Below are 8,698 nucleotides of genomic sequence, written 5' to 3' on the forward strand. Positions count from 1 at the left end.
ACTTCTACCATTTGTCTGTGAAGCACTCTCTTTTATTTTATGTTCTTATTTGTAATACAATAAAAATCCAATCCCCATGTGCAGATACCTCCTGCCCATCTCATTTCTTTCCCTCTCCCAAAGACACGTCTGTTATCCTACATGATGTGTGAATCATTTCTTAGCTTTTTCATATTGGTATAAAAACATATATGCTTGGCAATATATTGTTCAGTTTCAGTAGTTTTTCAAAGGCTCTATAAAAAGGAAACCATATAATAGGCACTCTTTGGGGACTTTCTTTTTCCTTTCCAAGTTATATTGTTGGGTAAATCTGCATTCCTTTGTTTTTACTTATTTGTGATATTCCATTGTGAGGCCAGGAACACAGATTATTTAAGGTCTCATGAAATGTTAGTGATTTCATTCAACTGTGACTTAGTGCTAACAGTACCTTCTGGCCCTCTCTTAAAATATTGCCCAGCCTCCCCAGCCCCTTACTCCACCCTTTTGTTCAATGCACATCACCTCTGGTCTAGAATTGCTCTTCTGACCAGCAAGGGACCAATGAGAGGCACATATGCTCCCCTCTCCCCTTTCCCAGGACTCTGCACCTTAATTACACTCTTGGTGCATGGTCAGCTGAATCCTCTGTGGAAAGAAAAGACTCAGACAAGTAGCTGATAGGAACGGTGAACTGGCTGTCACTTGTTAATTTTTTCAGTGAGAAGAGAAAAAGCTTTATTGACAAGGCTGTTCTGCACTGTGAATCTATCTCAGTGCATCATTGGCATTCTTATTACCCTAAACTACTGTACTCGGGCCCTGTTTCAGCTCCCTCCCTCTCCCGCCCTCGTCTGTCCTTCCATGGATTGTTTTAGCAGAAATACTGCACACTGCAATACAACCAAGATTCCTGGGTAGGTGAGAAACAGCGTGAAGATGCCCCTGCGTCTTGCCTGAATAGAGAACTGGCAAATAAGGCAAGGTTCTAGGTGCCAGTCCAGTTTCCTTTCTAGAGACCACTGTGTGGAAAAATCATAAAGTGACCCTTAATATTTTGGCCAAGCTTCCTCTCAGGTATTATTACAGCAAAACTCACACAATGAATTCTGATGGATTTTGGAAGATTGAAGCAAGAAAATGAAGCCACCATAATAACATAGCCAAATAGGTAACCTGGCTTTAAATTCATGTACTGATCCAGAAGAAAAAGGCATGCTGCCAACATTTCATGCTAGGTTACTAAGTTACATCACTTTTTTTACATGCTGATTTTGACCTTTTTCCCACCTCAGAAATATGTAGCCAGGTTTCTGATTAGAAGCTAGATGCCAAGGTTGTAATTTCATATTTTTTTTCTTTTTCCAAAGTGATCACATCTTTCTGTCATTTTCCTTGATGCAAGAGGTAGGGCAGGAGGAGGGAACATGAGGAGAGGGGTAACTGAAAGTGAACAGAAGGATGTCACATAAAGTAGCCTACTGCTGGTGTAGGGACCACGTTTGAAAAGTTTTCTTGCACTTATTCTAGAACATTTTCCATGTTTATAAGTTTGCACATTTATAATCTCTGCCCCAGCCCTCGAGGAACAAATATGCTGGGACAAGCAGACCGTCCAGGCAGAGTATCTCCTAATTAGAGCCCACTGGTATGGAATGGTGATAAAATTTGAAGAAAGGCCTATGTTGGCCATGCAGGGAGAACTTTCTCTATGGATAGTGTAAAACAAAATTTTCTACACCCACGCAGCCCATACCCATATAGTGTGGCTATTGTGCTATCTTCATTCATTAACACAGCTTTACTATTCCAGGAATTTTGCCCAAGAGGATAAAATTCATAAATAACTGAACACTCTTGAAGACCCATTGAAAATTGCTAAACTTTTCAATAGATACCATCAAATGATTGTGTATGTTCCAATCTTCTCCTCAAAATTCTCAGCTTCCTGTGTCCACCAGTCATGATTTTTACCCAATACTAACTGGGTTTAAAGACACACTCCACAACCTCATTAGTACCTCGGCTTTCCCCTAGTCATTCCAAAATGCAACAAGGGCTCTGTAACCAAAACAGAAGACCACAACGGGCCACTAAAACAGGTGAACATGACAGTGTTCTTCCTTACAGTCAGAGTAAACTCAGCTTGGACTCACCTGAGCTCAGTGCCAGAGTTTGGCAATGGGGAGGAAATCATGAGAGGAAAAGAGACAAGTGGGCCTTTAAAGATGACTAGAACTTGGCCAGCTATGGAAGACAGGGAAGAATATATTCCAAGAGGGGAGAAAAGATAAGCAAAGATGAACAGATTTAAGGAGATGCTGGTCCCAGGTCACTATGGGGCTCTACCTACACTGTGTCAGAGAGCACGTCCTCTTTCTCCTTATACAGAGCTCAGGGCCATGATGAGGTCCCTTCCATGACTGAGCACTCCTGATCCAAAGGGCTACCATGTGAATGGCTTCAGGTCACCCAGTCACCCAGAGTAGGCTGTTGCACTCAATTCTTGCTGTGGAACTCCTATCTTTGGGGCTCTGTTTCTTCTACCATGTAACCTGTCTTGCATTCTTCAGTTTTAACTCCATCTCTCTCAGGAAGTCATCTGGTTTCAAGTGCACTGCATCCAAATCCACTCCATGTGGACATCATTTAGCCAGGCACTCTTGTCATCATTATCACCAAGTCTGCAGAATCGATGCTGAAGAAAGCTGTCTGTTGAATACACTTGAACATCGCACATTTAGCTCTATATACCTAATGTATTCTTCCTTCTGCCAAGTTCCTCTCCTTCCTAGGCACCACAGAAAAGTTATAAAAAGATTCTTCAAGGAAGTATGTTCTTCCCAGAATCCTCTGAGTGGCATGAGATTTTGTCAGTTGTGCTCAGGTTAATATGACTGTCTGTTATAGTCAAGGTTTGGCAAGGCAATACATTAAATACAGGACACATAGTTTATAGGATTATTTTATGATAATTACCCAAAAAGTCAAATGCAAGGATTACAAGAGATTAACCACACTCTAGAGGCCCAAAGAATCCAGCTGAGGGCCTGGATCCCAGAAATTTCCCACACAAGTCCAGCTAAAGGCTTAGAGTCCAAGGCAATGTCCTGCAGGAGTCCAGCCAGTGGCCCAGAGCTCAAGGCAATGTATCATGCTTGTCCATATTGAGCACCTGGAAGGCCCAAAGGCCAGTGGTGGAAGCCAGAAAACCTACGCTGATGAGATGAAGGATTTGTGCCACCAAGCTGAGGGATCCACATTGGAGCCAGAAAATGATGCTCACAGTGAAGATCAGAGCTCCCCTGATGTAAACAGCAGCCATTCCCAGAGACAGTGAGGCCCAGAGCTCCTCCTCCTCCGATGAGAACAGCCAAGGTCACATTAGGAAAACCATCCACAGCAAGCTTCTCTTAGAAAATCAACAGTCCAAGATCTTCTCCAGTTCTCTCTTTTTGCTATTGGTAACAGTCCTCAGGTGGATCCTCCATGCCCAGACCACACTGATTCAGCTCAGCTGGGCATTACAAGTTGACCATTAGTTAATTCACTACACTCTTGCATCATAAATAGGGTGTCCTATGATCCAGATGCATCCTTGCTACTGGAAAGAAGCTATGACCTAAAAACACCTACTTCCCACATGCCATTTTCCTCATAAAAAATTCCTTTCTATTCCCCAAGACAATCTGTATCTTCTTCTCTAGGAAGGCAATGGAGTTACACATATGGGAAGATTTCGATCCTCTTACTTCCCAAGGAGTCCAGACTGATGGTGGAATGAATAAGGGATTTGTTGGTAGATAGATTGATTCCAATGCTGTCTCTATCTCTGACTGGGATCTTAACTGGGTTCCTTAAACTTTAAGTTTACCAAGGGATAAAAGATGAGATAATGGTCCTGATATAACAGGGCCTAGGCTGCTAAAGGAGAAAAAGTACCTGGCACATTGCAGAGGCTCAGCAAAGGTTCATTTTTCTCCTCCTACCCTCAGCCCTTAGGCACAGGGCCTGATTCCCACTCAATGCATTATTAATAAAAGAGTTGACCTTTTAAAGCAAGAAATGCAAGACTTAATACCCCTAAGCAGCTGTCTATGATAGGAAGCCACAGACTTCCTTTTCCCACATGCTCCATTGCATTCATTGAGTAGCTGAATGACATAACTGAAAGTTTAAAAGTTGTCTTTAAATCTGTCTGGAGCTGGAGATGGTTGCAAAACTGGAGAGGTGGTGGCTAAGTAGTGCCTTCAACCATACAAAATGTAAAAGCTCCAGTGTAAGTCAACTTGTCACTCTAGGTGTTGCCTATGAAGTTGTTATGGCCTGGAGCATGTAAGTCACCTCCCCTTGGTAGAAATCCCAAAGGCTTTAGGATTCATGACTGCCAGGCACTTCCCAGTGTTCTCCTGTAAGCTACAGTAATCTCCCTTAGCCTGCTCCTGAATGAGAAGTATATTACTCCCCTGTCTTTTTCAGCTGTCATCTCACACACTCAGCTAATTTAGTCCAGGGAGCTGGTTTTCTAAGACAGGCCATCCTCAAAGCTTGCATGCTCCCACATTTCTTTGCAAGCTGCAGAAAATAGGTCTGATTTCAAAGCTAAGTGTGCACTGAACAGGAAGCTGGGTCTGGGAGAGGAGATGGAGCTGCTTACTTTGAAAGCTTTCTTGTTAATTTTAGTTTCAGTCCCTGTCCCCAGGTCTCAGGTCTTTGGTTAAAACTGGCTAGAGCTACCTCCATCCTGAGAAGATGAATACAGTATTTCCCAGTAAACGTTGAACCATTGCCCAAACTTCAGATCTCAATGCTTTCCTAAGGTTATGGTCACCAAGGCTGATTCTTAAAAGTAATGGCAAGAATACAAAACTGCAAGGATCAAAGAACGCTGGGAGGGCCCAGAGAGCATCACACAGATCCACAGCGCCCTCTTCTGGGCACTAGCCCGTCAGCACCAGTGTTGACTGTAGCATTCACTGCAGCTCACCCATTGCATCCTGCGTTCACACAACACATACTCTCACCTCTCAAGCCTCTTCCTGTCTCATCGGGGACCCAGGACACAATTCTTGGTACTCATCAGCTTTATATTGCTCTCATATCATCATACAGGCCATCATTTTTAAATGTTTATAAATAATACATTTGGAAACTGTCCCTTGGAAATCTTTATATTGCAAGAAGGAAGAGTAAAAATATAACAGAAAAAAATGTGATATGGATCATTAAATCACTGGTTTAATCAAGTGATTTCATAAAGACTGTCAATTCCATTTTTGCCTGGGAAACTGCCTTATTATTTCCATGGTAATATTAGAGGTGGTGAGGGGAACACAATGTGCGGTATACAAGAAGAAAGCTCAGAAGGTTGTCATGGAATTTACCATGATTATTCAGTGTGCCCACTGCAGAAGCTGTGTCAGAGAAAAACAAAAGTACTATCAATACCCATAAACAGGTACGGCTTAAGTGATAGAAGTACCATCAGTAGAGACATCATCAGGAAACAAGTGTCTCAATAAAAATCTGATCCAGAGCCAGAAGACTTGAGATTTCTATCATTTTACACATCTTTGAGACTTGTTAATGCATTAAAGAAGTGTATGAACACCAACTGTTTGCCAGAAACCATAATAGATCCTGGGACACATTGGTAAACAAGTCAATGACCATCTGCCTCCTTGAAACTTGCAGTCTAGTGAAGGGAACAATATGATCAAGCACTATAGCTCACTAGGATTGGTGGGATAAAAGGGTAAATCCAAGATAATTGTCATAACTTGGACTGAAAATGTTCCCCAAAGGTTCATGTATCAGAGGATGGGCTTGGGAAGATGACTGGGCTATAAAAGCTCCAACTTCATTGGTGGCATTGTGGGAAGATGATGAAAACAGCAAGCAAGGCCACCTTGAAGGAAGAAGGTCATGTAGGTGTGACCCAGGGAGCTACATGGGTCCCTGACCCCTTCCTGCCAGGCCCTCCTCCCTCTCTGCTTCCTGGCCGCCATGAGCTGAGCAGGTTTCTACTACCACACCCTCTGTCGCAATGTTTCTGTGTTGTCACAACCCTAAAGCAATGGAGGAGCTGGCCTACCATGAAGTGAAACCTCTGTAATCATGAGACCAAAAAAAATCTTTTCTCCTTTATTTTCCACAGGTATTTTGTCACAACAATGAAAAGCCAACTAACACACTGTTCTTGGAGGGCGTGCCAAGGAGCATAGTCCAGAGAATCAAAGAAAGTGAGTGCAAAAACATCTAAAGAACTATATGAGTGAGGTTTTTCCCCTTATATTTTGCTTTTTATTATGGAAAATATATATATCATAAAATGTATAATTGTAACCATTTTTGAATGTACAGTTCAGTGACATTAAGTATATCATCTCTATTTCCAGAACTTTTTCATCATTCCAAACAGAAGCTCTACTCATTCAATAATACATCTATTCTCCTTGTCCCTGATAACCTCTAATATACTTCCTGTGTCTGAATTCAGCAACTGAAAGTACTTCATACAAGTGGAATCACACATTATTTACTATTTTGTTCCTTATCATGATGTTTTTCAAGGATCGTCTACATTGTAGCATGTGTCAAATGCAACTATTTTTAGGGTTGATTAGTATCTAATGTATTTATATACCACACTTTATTTATATTTTAATAAATTGATGGAAATTTGGTAGTTTCCACCTTTTGGCTATTGTGAACCATGCTGCTATGAACATTGGTCTACAAGAAGATTTTTGAGTACATGCTTGTGGTTTCTTTGGCTATATAACTAGAAGTGGAATTGCTGGATCATGTAATAACCCCCTGTTTACGTTTTTAAGGAACCATTATACTATTTCCACAGGAGCGCCACCATTCAACAATTCCATAGGCAATGCGCAAGGGTTCTAGTTTCTCCACCTCTCCATTAAAAAGTTATTTTGCAGAAAAATGGCAAACGGAGGAGCAGCAAGTCAAGATGAGAGTTCAGCCATGGCAGCTGCAGGAGCCAACTCAAGAATGAAGAATCCGTCAGAAACCAGTAAACCATCTATGGAGAATGCAGATGGCAACACAGGCACACAAACCAATGGTCTGGACTTTCAGAAGCAGCCTGTGCCTGTCAGAGGAACAATCTCAATGGCCCAGGCCCAAGCTTTCCTTGGACATCTCCATCAGGTCCAGTTCGCTGGAAGAAGTTTACAGGCTGGTGCTCAGTCTTTAAATGTACAGGCTAAATCCAATGAAGAATCAAGGGATTCACAGCAGCTGAGCCAGCCTTCCCAGCAGCCTTCAGTGCAGGCAGCCATTCCCCAGACCCAGCTTATGCTGGCTGGAGGACAGATAACTGGGCTCACGTTGACGCCAGCCCAGCAGCAGTTGCTACTACAGCAGGCATAGGCACAGGCACAGCTGCTGGCTGCTAGGGTGCAGCAGCACTCCGCTTGCCAGCAGCACAGCGGGGCTGGGGCCACCATCTCAACCTCCGCCTCCACACCCATGATGCGGATCCCCCTGTTGCAACCCATCCAGATTGCACAGGATCTTCAGCAACTGCAACAGCTTCAACAGCAAAACCTCAACCTGTAGCAGTTCGTGTTGGTGCATCCAACCACCAAACTGCAGCCCATGCAGTTCATCATCTCCCAAACACCCCAGGGCCAGGAGGGTCTCCTGCAATCGCAAAATCTTTTAACACAACTCCCTCAGCAAAGCCAAGCCAACCTCCTACAGTTGGAGCCAAGCATCACCCTCACCTCCCAGCCAGCAACCCCAACATGCACTATAGCAACAACCCCAATTCAGACACTTCCACAGAGCCAGACAACACCAAAGTGAATTGATACTCCCAGCTTGGAGGAGCCCAGTGACCTTGAGGAGCTTGAACTATTTGCTAAGACCTTCAAACAAAGACAAATCAAACTTGGATTCACTCAGGGTGATGTTGGGCTTGCTATGGGTAAACTATATGGAAACGATTTCAGCCAAACTACCATCTCTCGCTTTGAAGCCTTGAACCTCAGCTTTAAGAATGTGTGCAAGTTAAAGCCACTTTTAGAGAAGTGGGTAAATGATGCAGAGAACCTCTCATCTGAATTGTCTGTCTCCAGCCCAAGTGCCCTGAATTTGTCAGGGCAGGGAGTGGAGGGTTTGAATCGTAGGAGGAAGAAACACATCACCATAGAGACCAACATCCATGCCAGGAGATCAAAAACTCCATTGGAAGTCCACACAGCAGAATGAGCCAATGTGAGGACAGAATTTCAGATATAGAAGATAAGATTGCAATTAGTGAACAGGAAAAGAAAAATTGCTTCAAAATTGTAAGGGACCATGAGAAATCAATCCAGCAGCTGCTAGATGATGCAAAAAAGAATAATATAAGACTGACTGGAGTCAATGAAGAAACATGAGAGAGTGAAAAAAACTGTTCACAGAAGTAATGGCAGAAAACTTCCCAAGCAGGGGAAAATAACTTCACATACAGATAAGTAAGGCATATAGGACTCCAAATAGCCTTGATCAAAAAAAAAAAATCTACACATAGGCATGTAATTGCTAAGATTCCAGAAACCGAGCAGACGAACAAAATTCTCCAAGCAGTGAGAGAAAAGAAATAAATCACATACAAAGGAAAGCCCATCAGAATCACAGCAGACTTCGCAACCCAAACCCTCAAGGCAAGAAGAGCTTGGAATGATGTATTCCAAGCCCTAAAGGA

At 42.9% G+C, this 8,698-nt stretch overlaps 1 pseudogene; it reads left to right on the forward strand.

Annotated features, from left to right (window-relative positions):
• Positions 1 to 6,927: 6,927 nt before the first annotated feature.
• On the forward strand, positions 6,928 to 8,220 carry LOC101715177 (POU domain, class 2, transcription factor 1 pseudogene; annotated as a pseudogene).
• The last annotated feature ends 478 nt before the right edge of the window (positions 8,221 to 8,698 follow it).

The sequence above is a fragment of the Heterocephalus glaber genome, unplaced genomic scaffold (assembly GCF_053883595.1).
Source record: "Heterocephalus glaber isolate CG9 unplaced genomic scaffold, H.glaber_assembly_v1.0 deba00001446, whole genome shotgun sequence".
NCBI classification, from domain to species: domain Eukaryota; kingdom Metazoa; phylum Chordata; class Mammalia; order Rodentia; family Bathyergidae; genus Heterocephalus; species Heterocephalus glaber.